Raw genomic sequence first — 14,990 nt, 5'->3', positions numbered from 1 at the left:
ATATATGTTTTAATATCTGCTTAGCAATATATGCTTCTGTCCCCACTTTATACTTCAGATGTAAAATTAAAGGATAATAGGCTGGGGAAAAAATAGCTTTAAAGTTTCTCTCAGCTTCAAGCCTCGTTTCTTTACACATACTGTGGCCAAATGTGCTTGTCCCTTTGTGACTGATCCTCAATTAGACTCTGAGATTGTTTAGTCTTTAGAAAAATGGCAACATTTAAATCTTCCTGCAATGGAGAAGAAAATCTGGATCACATATGACGGTAACTACAGCAGTCACTGCTCCATTCTACTTATTGCGTTGTTGTGTTGTAGATGTAAACATATCAGCCTACATTCCCCCAACTAGACACTTCAGATTATCTCCGTGGCCAGTGCCATTTTTCTGAGCCTTATGTTGGTACAAAAGGAGAAAGAAAGTAAAAACATAAACTGAACAAAAAAAAAAAAAAAAAAAAAAAGGAAATAAGTAGCCCTCTTCCACAACTACTAAAAAACAAAAATGCAAGTATTGATGTAACCAGACAACTTCACATTAGCGGTTAAAAATGAGGGAGACGGGATGAATCAGGAAAATGAGGGGAAAAAAAGTGACAAATCTTTGCATGGATCAAAGACAGGCTTTCAAGTGCACCAAACAAATCCAGAATAAACAGCACAGTTGCTGACTGTATTACACTACACAGGTGCCGCACACCAAAGGGCCCACGTGCTGAGCGCCTGTTTGGGGGTGGGGGCAGCAAAAATGGGTTACATCTGGCAGCTAAACAAGAGAAAAGAGAGAGAGAGAGAGAGAGGGAGACGATGATAGAGAATGAGGCTGAGAAAAGGGACCAGGGAGAAGAAGAAGAAAAAGAAAAACCACTGTCAAATGAACAACATTCGTCTCCCATTCAACCCTTCAGTTTTACAACCTCTAACACTGTAACCGACTCAAATGTGTCTCTTCCTGCCTTCATTAATTTCTAATCTGGAACAAGACAGATTGAAGGATACCCAGATTAAACAGTGCAGTCAGACAGTCACATGTGACAAATAGGGCAGATTAAAAGACTGAGTGCAGGTATTAATAACCATAGAAATACAAGCCCTCCCCCGTACTGATTGGAGAAGAACAAGGGGCAAACAGGATGGGAGTTGAAGCGGAAATCTGCTGTTAAAGAGACAAATAACCACATCGATCCATCTCTGTCGGTGGGGTGGCTTCTTTTTTTAATAAATGAGTGTGTGACAAGCACTGCAGGAGTTTTTTTTTTTTTTTAAAGCAAGTGCATTATTGGAAAGGTTTGCATTCTGTCAAAAGATGGATGAGGTTGCAGGTGAAAAAGATTTCCACCCAGAGTATTGAGCAATAGGAACTCTTTGTAACTTTGGGTTACAGGATGTTCAGGTGAAAAAATAGCAGTAAGTATTAGTTCTGCAAACTGGAGTCAAAGTAGAACGAAAAGCTTTGATAGAGACTGTGGTTTATTTGTATGAAGCTACCATTTACATTTACCGCTGGTTGTTTTCTCCATTTTTTAGGTTAACTTTAAAATGAGTTGGAAAAAATAAAAAATAAAAAACGCATACAGTGGTCTCCTTCTGACCTTCCTAGGCACAATGTTACTCAACATGCTATTGGCTGGAATTTTGCCAAGCAGCCAATCCAGGAGCGACATTCATTTTCCTTGCAACTGTTTGATTATACCTAACAGTGGACATAATTAAGAAATAAGAAAGTGCTAAGATGGTTTCCATTGTGTGCATTAATACATAGTAACATAAATTTTGTGTTTCAACTATTGAAATAGGCAGCTATAAGGCTTTTTGGAAGGGATAGCCCCTATTCAAGTACACTATTTAGGATTTAAAGTTTTACTGGATTCATAGATTCATAGTTTTCTCAAAACATAGGATAAATTTTGCCCATGAACCAAATATTGTATTTAATCTCATTGAGTGAGCTGATTATATCCTAAGTTTTAACAAATTATTGGGTTGCTTTCTATTTGTCAAACTTAGTTAAAAATGAACTTTTGCTGAATCTGTTTTGAAATTCTATTGGAATAACCTCCTAAATGTGAAGCCATTCCTGAGCATAACATATTTAAACGACGATATCACACGCACTTCTCCCATTATAAACAAAATAAGTTCATTTTTCTGTGAACACAGTCATTATTCATCATTATTTCCATCATATCTTCATAAACACCATATATCAGACATATGCAGACCAGCCAACTCATGCAAAAAAAGGATTTTCAAAGGTAAAAAAAACAACAAAAAAAACAACTAAAGTTCTAGCATATGAAGTTAAGCTTTTAGCTCCTGCAAAGTCACATATTCATATCAGAAAAATAGCATAATTAAAAAAAATACATAATTTATAACAAAAACTAACACAGATACTACAAAAAGAAAATCTAAATGAAAAACATACAGTTGATAAAACAACTCGGCAAGGAGAATTCATTTACTGTTAATGTCCCTGACTTGTTGCTCGTTAGCGTATAAAACATTCCTCGCCTGTTTAAGCAGCTATTAACAATTTAAATAACCCTGGCCCGCAGGCCTTGCTCTGACTCTCTTGTTAAAGATTCCCCCCAAAGGTCCATTTAACAAGCCCATTATTCCATTTACATCTGCACCAGAGCACCTTCATTTAACTACTTCCTGTAATGTAAAAGCAGAAAATACGTTTTTTTCTAAATAATGAAAAAAAAAAAAAAAATCAAATATAAAAGAATAACAAAACAAATGCTTGTGTGGGGAATTATCCCTATTAAAAACATGACCAGAGCACACGCAAAGCAGACTCTGGCTGCACTATCTCAGCTGCACATCTATGTTTTCCTTCCATTCTACAAAAATCGTTAAAAATAAAGGCAGATCCCACTTTTCTTGGTTCCTTGTTTTAATTTCAGTTAAATAAGCTAATCTTAACTGAAACTGGGATGTTTAGCTGTGGGGAGCTTTCCTTAAGGAAAAACATGAAGATGAGCTAAAATGAATATACAAACATAAAGTAGAAAGTAATTTGACACAAAATCATGACCTTAAGCTAACTGGGTTATGCAGCAGTACAATATACAGATGTGCAAATTACACCACCCCAAAATGAAAAATACAAACAAAAAAGATTAAGTGGACAAGATACTGATACTCTGTACCCCCAAGAGCTAACATCTATATTAGTGCTAAGGCGGCCTCCACTGTTCGTATTAATGCATGTTAAGGTGGATTTGGTGTTTGAACTATTAAAATAGGCAGCTATAACTGCTTTTAGAGAGGGTCTTAAGTATTAACTGATTTTAGCTGTTTGGTAGCGATGGTAGTCCCTAACCCCTATGAAAACAAAGAGTCCACTAACCCTACAGTGGGCCATTGTGATACTATTTATTATTTCAAAATTCATTTGTATTTACTCAGGTTATATTTGATTTAACATTTGTAAAAGATCCGAAACATGTAGGTGTAACAAAAACAGCATAAAAGGGAGAAAATACTTTTTCAAAACACTGTACTTGCAGTGTTGGGATCAAATTTATTACATTCTTCCACTTTTTTTAAGACTTTGCATCAATTAGCCGAAAATAAATTCTTTGATTAATATCTTAATGGGAACATATTTGTGTTATTTCTACGAGTTCTGAGGAAATCATAGAAAACTAAAATGTTGCTTAGAAAGCAAACAATAAAGACAGAGAGACTCAAGTTTCTCAAGTCACTTTTAATTGGAGGTATAATCTGTTTTACCCGTCTCTGTCTGTGGGTAGCAGTTTTTGTCCCCCGGAGCCAGCAGGGTACAAATCCTGACAGTGCTGTTCTCCGAGGCTCAGCAAAGCTTCTTTTCATTAAGCTGTTGAGACCACTTTGTGAGGGTTACCACACAGACTTCTATCTCAACGCAAGCCACACATTGCCAACAAACTGGGTATGAAATCCCGATGGATGGTTGAGGGGACGCAAGGAGAAGCCTGATAAATGTTAGACCATACCTTTCCCCGCTTTCAAACTCTCACAAAAAAAACAAAAAAAAAAACAGTGCAGCAGCCAACTTATACGTCTCCCAGGTGAGAAAAGTTACCTGTCTTTGTATGCTTTCAGAAAAGCTTCTTTTTTAAGGACTTCTCAAGTCTGCAACTGCATGGTGACACACTTTCATCACCCCATCAAAGTTTTACCCACAGTGGAATGTATTTGTACTGCTGAGCCCACAGGCCATGAGGCTAGCACATTCGCAGTGTGACATAGCTCACAATAAAGGAACGCCAAGCATTATGTCACAAAGGGGCGAGGAAGATCTGGGGACTCAAGAGTTGCTGTTACAGACAGTTTATAATAACGACAACCACCATTGCATGGTTAAGAGAAAACTCGAGAAGATTCCCTCAAGAAGCATATTGTCCCTAGAAAGATTTTTTTTTATTATTATTTTAACAGTCTCTCTCTTGCAGTGTGCTCACTCAAACAGTAATGTTAATATGGCGACATTAACGAGCAGCCAAGGCGAGAGACTAAGCACTTAAAAAGACCCAGACCAAGAAATATTCTGCGTAGATTAAAGCTGGCCCATTCCAGTCAATCCCAAGTTAGCCCCTGCATCGGCCCTTCCCCTCGCATACATTTGAGTCGTGGTGGGCAGTCAGGGTGAATTTCTGGGGCCTTTCTTCACTTCGCCAGGCTGTGTTTTATTCATCGCCTGTGCCCTGACCCCGCAGAGCTCCTGTTCTGACAAATCACTTCTGATTAAGACAGATCTCTGCTAGTCAGCCACTCAACTTGGCTTATTCATCATTCCACAGAAAATATCCTTCTCTTCTCTCCCTAACCGCCGTCCCTCCTCCTCCCAGCTCGTTTGCCTGTCTGTCAGACCGGAGCAAAGCACAAAAGAAATTTCCGCTGGTGTTTTAAATGGCTGATTACAGACAATTGGTGGATGGAGAGACGTAAGGGCGTCTTATGGGTGATAAGACGCAAGTTTAATGGGTATAAATGACCGGGCCTGAAGGAGAGCAGCTGGTAATAACACCATTTGTTTAAGGCTGTACTAGGGTGGAGAGAACTGAGAGCTACATTTTCTTTCTATTTGAGCTCCCCCTCCTCTTTTCCCTTCACCTCAACCTCAAAGTCAAATTCTCAGATCGCCAGATTTACATTTATTTCCCACAGCAGAAGTCGCCTTAACAGTCCTACAATGAAAATTGATGAGGTTTAAAAATAAAATGCTTGTTTTACATGCATAACGTAACTATACCAACATGTCCCAGTGGACAAACACTTTAAACTTTGACATTACCAGTCAAATATTACATTACCTTCCTCACTAAAGTGACAATTGGTATCAAAATACTTGCTGCATGTGTAATTGCAAATGCAGCAGCTGTATTCACATGCAAAGTTATGCAACGCGCAAATTACGGCAAGCTCTGCCGTGCCAAGGTGTCTACACAGCCGCCAAGCTATTGTGTTAAAATGTCTTACAAACAAGATTAAATTAACCTGAACGACAACCCCACTGGTGGCAAAGGGCTGCGAGGCAGGAGGATTGAGTGGAGAATGAGGGCTCCTACAAGCAAATTGCCTGGACTTAATCAACCAGTCTCACTGAACCATCCAAATGAAAACTAATGGACTTGGATGCCTGCAGTGATTGCCCCGCATGCAACAATGCATGGGCAGGAGAAGTATGTTTGGAGGTCTTCAATTAAAAATAAAAAAAAACAAGGAATTTCTACAGGCGGCTGGTCAGCAAATGCACCCATTCCACCGCCACTCACAACTGGTCAATTGTGAAGCTCAAGCAGAGCTGACTTGTTAATTGTATTTCAAGGAGTGGAAAATGATTTTTTATGTGTTGATTAAACTTGGCCAAAATTGCAACAACAAAAAAAAAAAGAATGAATGAAGTGTAGAATTAAAAACTCATATCCGAATGAGCTAATTTGTGAATGCATTATTCATAGTGCTGACATTTGTGTCACACAATTGTGCTGGCCACACAGCAAGTAAAATACAAAAAGTAAGTAGTGCATGAATAATAGGAAAAAACAACCCTACTACTACTACATTAAACTTTATTCAATCTAAATAATAAAATCAGAGTTTAAGTACAATTAAAATAATTGGACTTTAATTTTGCTCGAGAAGCTTTGTGAATGTTGGTGTTTCCGCTCATAAGCATAAAACACTAATATGATCAGATCTAAGCTGAGGCAGGAGGAGTGTATAGTGCATTGCACAAGTAGTCAAACTGCTTTGAACTTTTTGTAACGTTACGACCTCAAACCTCAACAGTTCTTAATATAGCTGCATCTGCTTGGCCGAAACAAAGTGCATATTTGTGAATTGAAAGGAAGTGCAGAGGTTTAATCCTCACCCGTAAGAGATGGGGTCCATTTGACCCTGCAAACTGTTTACCCTGTGAGGGGCCAATGGGATCACACTGACCCCGCATGTACTTTTAGAATTTTTTTTTAAATAATTTTTTATGCGGTTTTGGGAACTGACGGTCTGACAAGTCTCTCACTTCCCCACTAACCGACCGTGACATCTGCTGCGTTCCTCTTGAGCATCGCACAAAGACTGTGGGAGGGTCAAAGAACAATCACAGCACAAAACAGGTTTGCAGAGGTTCCTGGTACTCAGCCACTCATTTGTATCAGGTGTTTTGGAGAAGGGAAAAACCTTCTCCAAAACACCAAGAGCACTAAAAATCTGTCTGCGATTGGAGATGGGCACCTCTGTTAGACAACATTCAAAGCTTCTCATAGACCACTGTTCAATCCTAGACAATATCAAAGCAACATAATTTACGATTATTTGCATCTTATTCCCTCTTTTCTTCCTTCCTTTGTGAACTTCGGTATTTCAGCTATGAAAAGTTCAACTTTAGGGCAGCTAGAGTCCATCAAGTTGACAAAATATTTTATCAATGTGTAGATTATGGATGGATGACAATTGAAATGTAGTTTCTTAAGAGTGTTTAATACAACACTTATGCAATATCAAGGATGTGAAAAAAGGTTTCCTGGTCAGAAGAAACCTCTTTATGCCGGCAAAATCCAAAATGTTTTGAGTGGTAGAAAACTAACTCTGCACATCCCCCTGAACACACCATAACTACAATGAGACATTGTGTTTGCACTGAGGTGGATTTAGTTTACCAAGTATGGGGAAACTGGTCAGAATATATAGGAGGATGGATGGAACTTAATGGATACTGGAGGGACACCTTTGAGATGGGTTCTCCTTCCAGCAGGACAACAAACCAAAGCATCCAACTCGTTTATGTTTTACAACGGGCCAGTCAGAGAAAACACCAAAATCTAATTGAGAGTCCATCACAAGACTTGAAAATCAATGACATTCTCCTTCTACTCTCACTGACCTTGCAAAGAATTATTCTGCAAAGAATGAGAAAACATCTCGGTCTCTAGATGAGCAGAAGAGGTAGACTCAAACCTCAAAACACTCGCAGCCGTAATTGCAGCAAAAGGGGGTTTCATAAAGTATTAACTCAGTAGAGTTGCAAACAAAAACTCTATAGAGTTGGCCACACCCCTACAATTTATTAATAAAAAACTATATATTTTACACCATGTATCCTTCTCCTTTCAACTGACAATAATGTACTTTGTGTCCGTCTATCACATAAAGCTGCAATTAAAAAACATTGAGTTGTGGGGCTGCAATGTGACAAAATTTAAAAAGGCAACAAAAAACAAGGTCTATGAATACTTTTGAAAGGCAGTGTACAAAAAAATCAGTACAATAACTGTCTTTTGAGAACATTGGGAAGCTTTAACACATTTAAACACATACTTACAATGATTTATAGGTGATTTAATATAAGTGTTCTCTCCTTTCATATATCATCTTGGTATGCTAAGCCCTCAGATAAACATGGGAAGAAATTACATCAAGTGAAAACCTGGACAGAAAGAGTTTTGGCTCAAATCAGATACTGTCAGCAAACTTATTGGTGTTGGGCCAGGGACAGATCCAGAAGTTGCAGCTGTGAATACTGAACCGCAAATCTAGTCTGCATTGGTATGTACATATGCATGCTTGTGCATATTTACTCGTTTTTATGTATTTAAATGCTTTGTAAAATTTTAGAAATTTGGATCAGTCTTTTTATGCTAGACAGTAAAGAAAATTGTCTTATGCAGATTTGTTGGAAAACAAAACATCTTATTTTTATTGACAGTCACAAATTGTTGGGTTTGGAGGATCAACTGTGAATATCTAAGCTGGAGGAATAGGCACTCATGCCAAGAGTAGCAAGAGTTACAGCAACTGTGGGGGTAAACCAAATTGTATCTTGGTCCTAATCAAACACAGCATCTAATTTCACAACCCTAAGTGGATACTGAGGGAGAAAAGTTTGCCAGTGGACTGAGGGAGGGATGTAAAGAGGCGGGGGAAGAAGAAAGGGAAAACTTAACGCTCCTCTGATTCGTATTTAACAGTTTAGGAACGTTAATCATCACATTACTGTTGATTAAAAGCATTTGCTTCTCTAATCAGAAACTTGACAGGCAGATCAAAGTGTGAAACACAAATTTCTTGCCTTTTAATTATCTGTACAACACCACACCTCGGGCAGCTCTTCCCTGCCTATCTCCTCAAACTCAGCGAAAGATGCGAAAGGAGATCTAACATTCTGCAACAGTTCATTATCCAATAAAATCTGAGAACACACATCTCACCCCCCCCCCCCCCCCACACACACAAAGCTTTAAGGCTTTTTGATTAATAAAGACCTAGGGGAGGCCTGCAGTCTTCCTTATTAACATGTCTTGAATTGAAACACCTTAATTATGTTTGTCAAAATCGGACATGGCGTCAAGCTCATTTGCATGTTTTGACAGGGCCTGTTGGGAGGCTCCCTCTATGCAGAGTATTTGGCACTTCTCAACACCTACTGGTAAGAAGCTTTTGTTGCTAAATGAATGAAATAACTTGTTAAATGCACTTTGTTGGGTTTGCCAACCCAGCCCCAATGTACTGTAAAACTAATGTGAACACTGAGTGAAGCAAACAGAAAGAAAGCTCTGCACTGTCTTGATCAGCGCTTGATCACACCTCCTGTTCAGATGTACATCTGATGCTTCCTGCACACCGGCTGCTTCCAGTCAGCTAATGCAGATATTAAAAAATGAATATTTGATTTTGACAAAAAACATTTTGGCCCTGCTCTAAATGCACGCACCTATAGTTTTAGCAAACCAACAGATTCAAGACTTATTACTTCAAACAACTTCTTCCTCATTAAATCAATAATTAATAAATTAACCCTGGATGAAAATAAACGATCACTGGGGGGAGTAGACCATCTGCAGGAATGTTGCGGTGAAGAAAAAAAAGTTCACAAAAGTAACCAACAGACATTATTGTAAATCAAAGAAGCAGGCCATATGAAGGAGACAAAAATGACAATTTTGAACAATTTTTTTTCTTAAATCAGTAAATAATTTTTACAGATGAGCCTGGAAACTGTAGTAGGCCACAAACATAACACTCCTCTTCAATTTGCATATATTAAAGATTTGAAAAATCAACAACATGCTTTTTACGGATTTAAGTTTCATATGCACGTAAGATCAAAGAAGGTCATTACTGTGAGTAAATTGACCACATTTAACTTGTACTTTAATATGCTTAAGCCAATTTTTGAAATGTGAAAAAAATAAAAGCTTTTACAGCGAGGTAGGATGAGACACAGAATGGATGCATTATGTGCTTCTGATCACAATAACTGCATCCACACTGTTAAAGAAAAAAAAATACTGTCTGCTGCCTTTGTTAATTCACATAAAATGTCAGCATGTCAATCTCATCTGTGATTAATTTGCAGACTCAAAATTCAGTCACTCACATATGACAGTTAACAAAATATCTAAACAAACAATGTCACCTGGATTACTTGTCATTACATCAAAGTTGATCAGTTTGTCTTGCTTTTGTTCTCAGGCACTTCATCATGAAAGATCCAGATAACATACTTTTTCCATAAATAAGTTAAACTTGGGCACTCAACCATACTGGCTTAGCTTCTTTGTAGCACCTTATATATACTCCAGATAACTGGATGTCATAAATTACTCAATAATTAGACATCTAGACACTCTAATCAACTTAAAGCAGCAGTATTATATATTGTCCAGAAAACTGGTGTCTGGTGTTACCTTCAGTTGTAATAAAAATGTTGAATACCTGAAACAACACTTCAAAGAAATTTGACTTCAAACTGTTCTCAAATATTTGAATCTACTAAATTTTGCTCCTTGCTCCTGAAATATTGTTTTAATAAAGACACTGATTTTGGTGAAATGAAATACCTTCTGGTAGTTTTCAGTCATCTCGGAGTCAATCTGATCAAACTTTGAGACAACTGTGCGTGAAATAATGCGTCGCTTCATAAAAGCTGCCATGCTCACCTGGAAAGCAGGCGTGGAGAGAAAATGCATAGCATTTTTGAATTTGCCAATTAAGAAGCTAAGAATACATTTAATCCAACATTGTGCATTACCATGAGGCTGACAAGTGTCGCGTGGTCCTCATAATTAAGTAAAGCAGCTTAAGTGAAAACCCAACATGCCTGCCACCATTTCCCATACTAATGAAGCATATCTAAGTTTTAAGACATGGCAGAACGAATTTAATCTACCTTCTGAGGGCCCTTGGCACCATCAAATTAATTATTCATAAAGGACATGATATTATAACTCAATTGTCAACTCTGTAGCCATCTCCTTTTTTCAAACCTTCCTTTCCTGCTGCTCCCTTTTGTCTTGAGTTCTCTTTTTAGAAAGCAAGTCGCTTTCTTTTAATCTATAACAGAGCACACACTCATTCTGGGGGATGAACAAAAATCATTTGCTGACTTTTTTTTTTTTTAAATGTCTGCATATGAATGTTACAACCCCGTAAAGGAGGGTTTGTACAACTGATGCAGCTCTCTGTGGGGCTTTATAGTATGCTGAAGTCACCACTAAAGGAGCCATCAAGACTAAAATAACACGACCTTACATGCCTTTTTGTTATGTATTAATCATGCATGCCATTTAGTTTAAATAATTAACTATAATGTTGCTGGTTATAAGAAGGCGGAAAAACTGTGATTGTTTAAGCCAGGAGGCCTTGTTAAATTTGAGAAAGGAGGGATGCAAGTGAATATAATCATGAATGATGGGAACAGCAACAAACAACTTGGACAGGTTTCAACACCAAAGACACAATAAATATAAAACTCATATGTTTTTTTAAGTAAGTAAGATTTTCTGTGAAAATATGTCAATCAAAGAAAGCATCAAAACACACCATCTCCATTCTGACCAGTGTATAAATAACAATAGTAATAGTTTTGAGTAATAAATAAAACTCAGAAGCAGATGAGAAGTTATTTGCAGATTAGCTCAGCTCAGATTACATAATCTTAGCATATTCAATGGAATGGGAACTATAAGCCATAAAAAATACTTTTTTCTTGACTTACTGTAGAAAGTTAAATACTAAGTAAATACCAAGTGAATAGAATTCACATTTAGGTATTAAGTGCTCAATTATTCACACCTCTAACAGATTTAGATTTCAGGTTATTTTCTTTCAATCTATATGTTAAGTTTTGATATGAAATCAGACATGCCTCTCCAAACAGAAAATAACAATTGGACCACAGTTGGAATGTTAAAAATGATTAATATAATACTAATTAAGTAAAGATACTTTATTGGGAGTAAATAATTCAATTGCATCTTATAATTGCTGATAATAATTGACAGTTTGGTGTTAAAATGTGCAAAAGCCTGGGACTAGAAGGGCTCTTTGCCATCCACAGATAATCAGATTCAAGTGACCAGGCCTCTCAGAAATATTGATATGATCTCAATTTACAATACACTCGTTTGTAAAAGTAAAAGATTATTTCAAATTTAAATCTGTCAGAGCATTAATTATCTTTGGCTTTATCCTTACTTGATGATTAGACAATGTAGCCCACCCACACTCAGCCCAACTGTGGAACACTACATTTATTTTATTAACAAAAGAATACCAGTATATTGTTTATTTTAATTGCTTTTGGAGTTGAATGTAGCAGCTGTGTTCAATGCAGTATAAAATGACTCGTAAAAAGCACGAACCCACTTTGTTAGTGAAAGGTCTATTCACTTTTATAGAGTACCCTGTGCTTAGGCTAAAGAAGGTGAAGCAACGGGTGTCCAGAAGTGGTGTTGTTTAGTGGTTTCACATCTTTTGTCTATATTGACTGTTTCTGATGCTGAGCTCGTTCTAGGCAAAAATGTTTGACTTCTTTTACCTCTGCCATTATTGCATCGGCTAAGCTAATGAGTTCAAAAGCTAAAGACTTTGTCATTGGTATAATTCTACAACAATACAAGTAAAATGATTCTCAGCTGTGTTAGAAGTGAAGTACAGCTGACTGAATGTATCTGAGATACAAAAACACTGAACCTTTGGCATTTTGTCTGTTGATAGCTCAGCTCACATCCAATTTGTGATGTGGCTTCATGCTTATTCCATGTAAAATGGGGACCTGCGATCTGATCAATCAGAGTAGAGTTTAATGCCAGATGTGAAAGGCGTTAGTCAGATTCATCCACTTACTTCTAAACTGGTTTTATCTGAAGTGTATGTTAATGTCAGGTCTAAAAAATACATCAAGTCTGTTTCCAGCACAAACGAGTAAGGTGTATACTGTTAATTCAAATCAATTCAAACAATTTTAACAACCAAAAGCCAAACAACTATCCACATTCCAGTCTACATTTGTTTCTACCTATATTTCAAGCATAAAATTAAATATTTCAGAATAATATAATTCAAGTATGCAAGATAACTGAAAATATATCTAAACTAAATATGCCTAAATCCGCTTTCAGACCATTTGGGTTACAACTAATTTTCTTTTAAGCTCCTACTCCACTGAAATAATTTGTAGTGACAGTATCCACCTCTTTAAATCAGCTTTTTGTCTATTAACACAGAGAGTTGAACAGGAAGATGAAGTTCAGTCAAAAAAAAAACACTCGTCTCTTGAAAAAGATCTTAAACCGAAGAGCTTTCAACAGCAACCAGAGTTTAAAGGGGGGGAAAAACTCTTATGAAGACACTAATCAAAACCAATTTGTGCTAGAGTGTGAGGTTTTAAATGGAGACTCAAAAGGCTACACACCTGCATAAAATATGATTTAGCAATAGCTTTCACAAGCGACAGCGGGCACACTTTGCACGCTCCGCTCCCTGATTGTAATTGAGGACGACGCGTGACAGCCCCCCAGTGCCCTCTTGGCTGTGGCCCGGAGCATAGGACATGCTGACAGAGGATGCACTGGAGACGGTGGTACAGGGTCCTGGCCTGGCACGGCCATGGCATGGTACCCTTTGGGGCACCAACCTCCCTCTCACTCTTAACCCACGGCAACTTTCACTATGTCACCTCTGTCACCAGGCATCTCAGAGGCTAACGAGAGGGCAGCTGAGACTGCTTAGCAATTCCTCCACATCAGTTAGCTGCGTATGCAAGCGACTCCCCTTCCACCCCCCATACCTACTCTGAATGTTCATCTGACACCTTTGGTGAAATATGTGTCAGCTTGAGGAGACAGGCACTAATCAACACTTTAAACCTGGGAGGTATATTAATGCTGTGACGGTTTCCTGAAGGAGGGAAGAAAAAAAAACTCTTTGTCCTCCTAGGAAGAGATAAAGGACAAAGCTCAGGACAACTTTCGAGTGTGTAAACTTTAGCAACATAGATGGACAAAGAGCGACGAAATGCTTCACATACGAAGAAGGCACCCTGGAAATTTGAGTAATTGTGTTTCTGAGAGAGTTTATAGTCGTACAAGTTTCATTTACACAGGAAAAGAACAAGCATAAAAGGGGAATCTTAAAAATCTTCCTTTGCATATTCCTAACCAGACGCTAAGCTACGAATGAAACTTCACTCTCACAAAGAAGTGAGGAAACCAATGGGGGCCTCCTGGTATCCAGTTGCAGATACATAATTAACGGAACAAGGATAGGGAGCATGTTATTACCAATGTTTTCATTAGGCCAAGTTACTGTGTCAGTCTCCCTCAAGACCGACAGACAAGAGGCAAGAAAGTGGACGGTATAGGATAATGTCTATTGGGGTCTAAAACTCTGTTCAAAACATTTTCATATTAGAGCTTTCTCTATATCTTTCCATTCTGGCTGTACTGCTACTGTATAAAAACATTTAATTTTGACATCAGAGATATGAAAAGGCTGCACAGCCTGCCCCTTTTTTTAACTATATTTTCACTCCTTTTCCCTAACATCCAGGCTTAAATTAGCCAGGATTTTTGAGATCAGGGACTGTTTTTTAGGCTATGAAAAATGGATTAAATGAAGAGGAAGTCTGGCCTAATGAGCTCCCTGGGCTATGGAGCAGCAGGGACTGTGAGGGGAAAGAAGGGAGTCGAGGCAAGCCTTTGAGGAAGAAGGGGCTGCAGCCATGCCCAAAGTGTGCCAGTTTCTCCTTGCTTTAGCGCCAATGGCACAGACGGCACCTGGGCAAAGCTTGGCCACCCTTGTCCTGCGCCGAAGGGAAAGAGATAGTCAGAGCAGCAAGTGTGCTGAACCTGAAAAGTTCCATTAGCGATCTAAATTTGTACAGACTTTCAGCTGACTGCTCAATCTTTAATTGACAAAATAAAAATAAATATTTGGTATAGTCCAATTAAGAATATTTTTTTACTGAAATCTAATGTAATAAATGCTTGCCTACAAGAAACAGTTGATCAAGGTCAAAAGTTGCCAAATAACATTCGCTATTACACCCTTTATGAAGGTGCTTATCAAAGTGGATTAAACACATAACAAAGCTGGAGAAAATTCATTTTGAAATTGTATTTCTTGTGTTTCCAACGTGTAGACCAGTGGTTCTTAACCTGGGTTCGATCGAACCCCAGGGGTTCGGTGAGTCGGTCTCAGGGGTTCGGCGG

At 38.1% G+C, this 14,990-nt stretch overlaps 1 protein-coding gene across 2 annotated transcripts in view; it reads right to left on the bottom strand.

The window, feature by feature from the left end:
* The window catches only part of vti1a (vesicle transport through interaction with t-SNAREs 1A), a 132,202-nt gene that overhangs the window by 49,063 nt on the left and 68,149 nt on the right, over positions 1-14,990 (bottom strand). The window lies entirely within an intron of this gene.

This window comes from Poecilia mexicana, unplaced genomic scaffold (genome assembly GCF_051168715.1).
Source record: "Poecilia mexicana isolate PSO_F unplaced genomic scaffold, ASM5116871v1 scaffold_19, whole genome shotgun sequence".
NCBI lineage: Eukaryota > Metazoa > Chordata > Actinopteri > Cyprinodontiformes > Poeciliidae > Poecilia > Poecilia mexicana.
The sequence above is the reverse complement of the archived record's forward strand: the minus strand, read 5'-3'. Positions and strand labels throughout refer to the sequence as shown.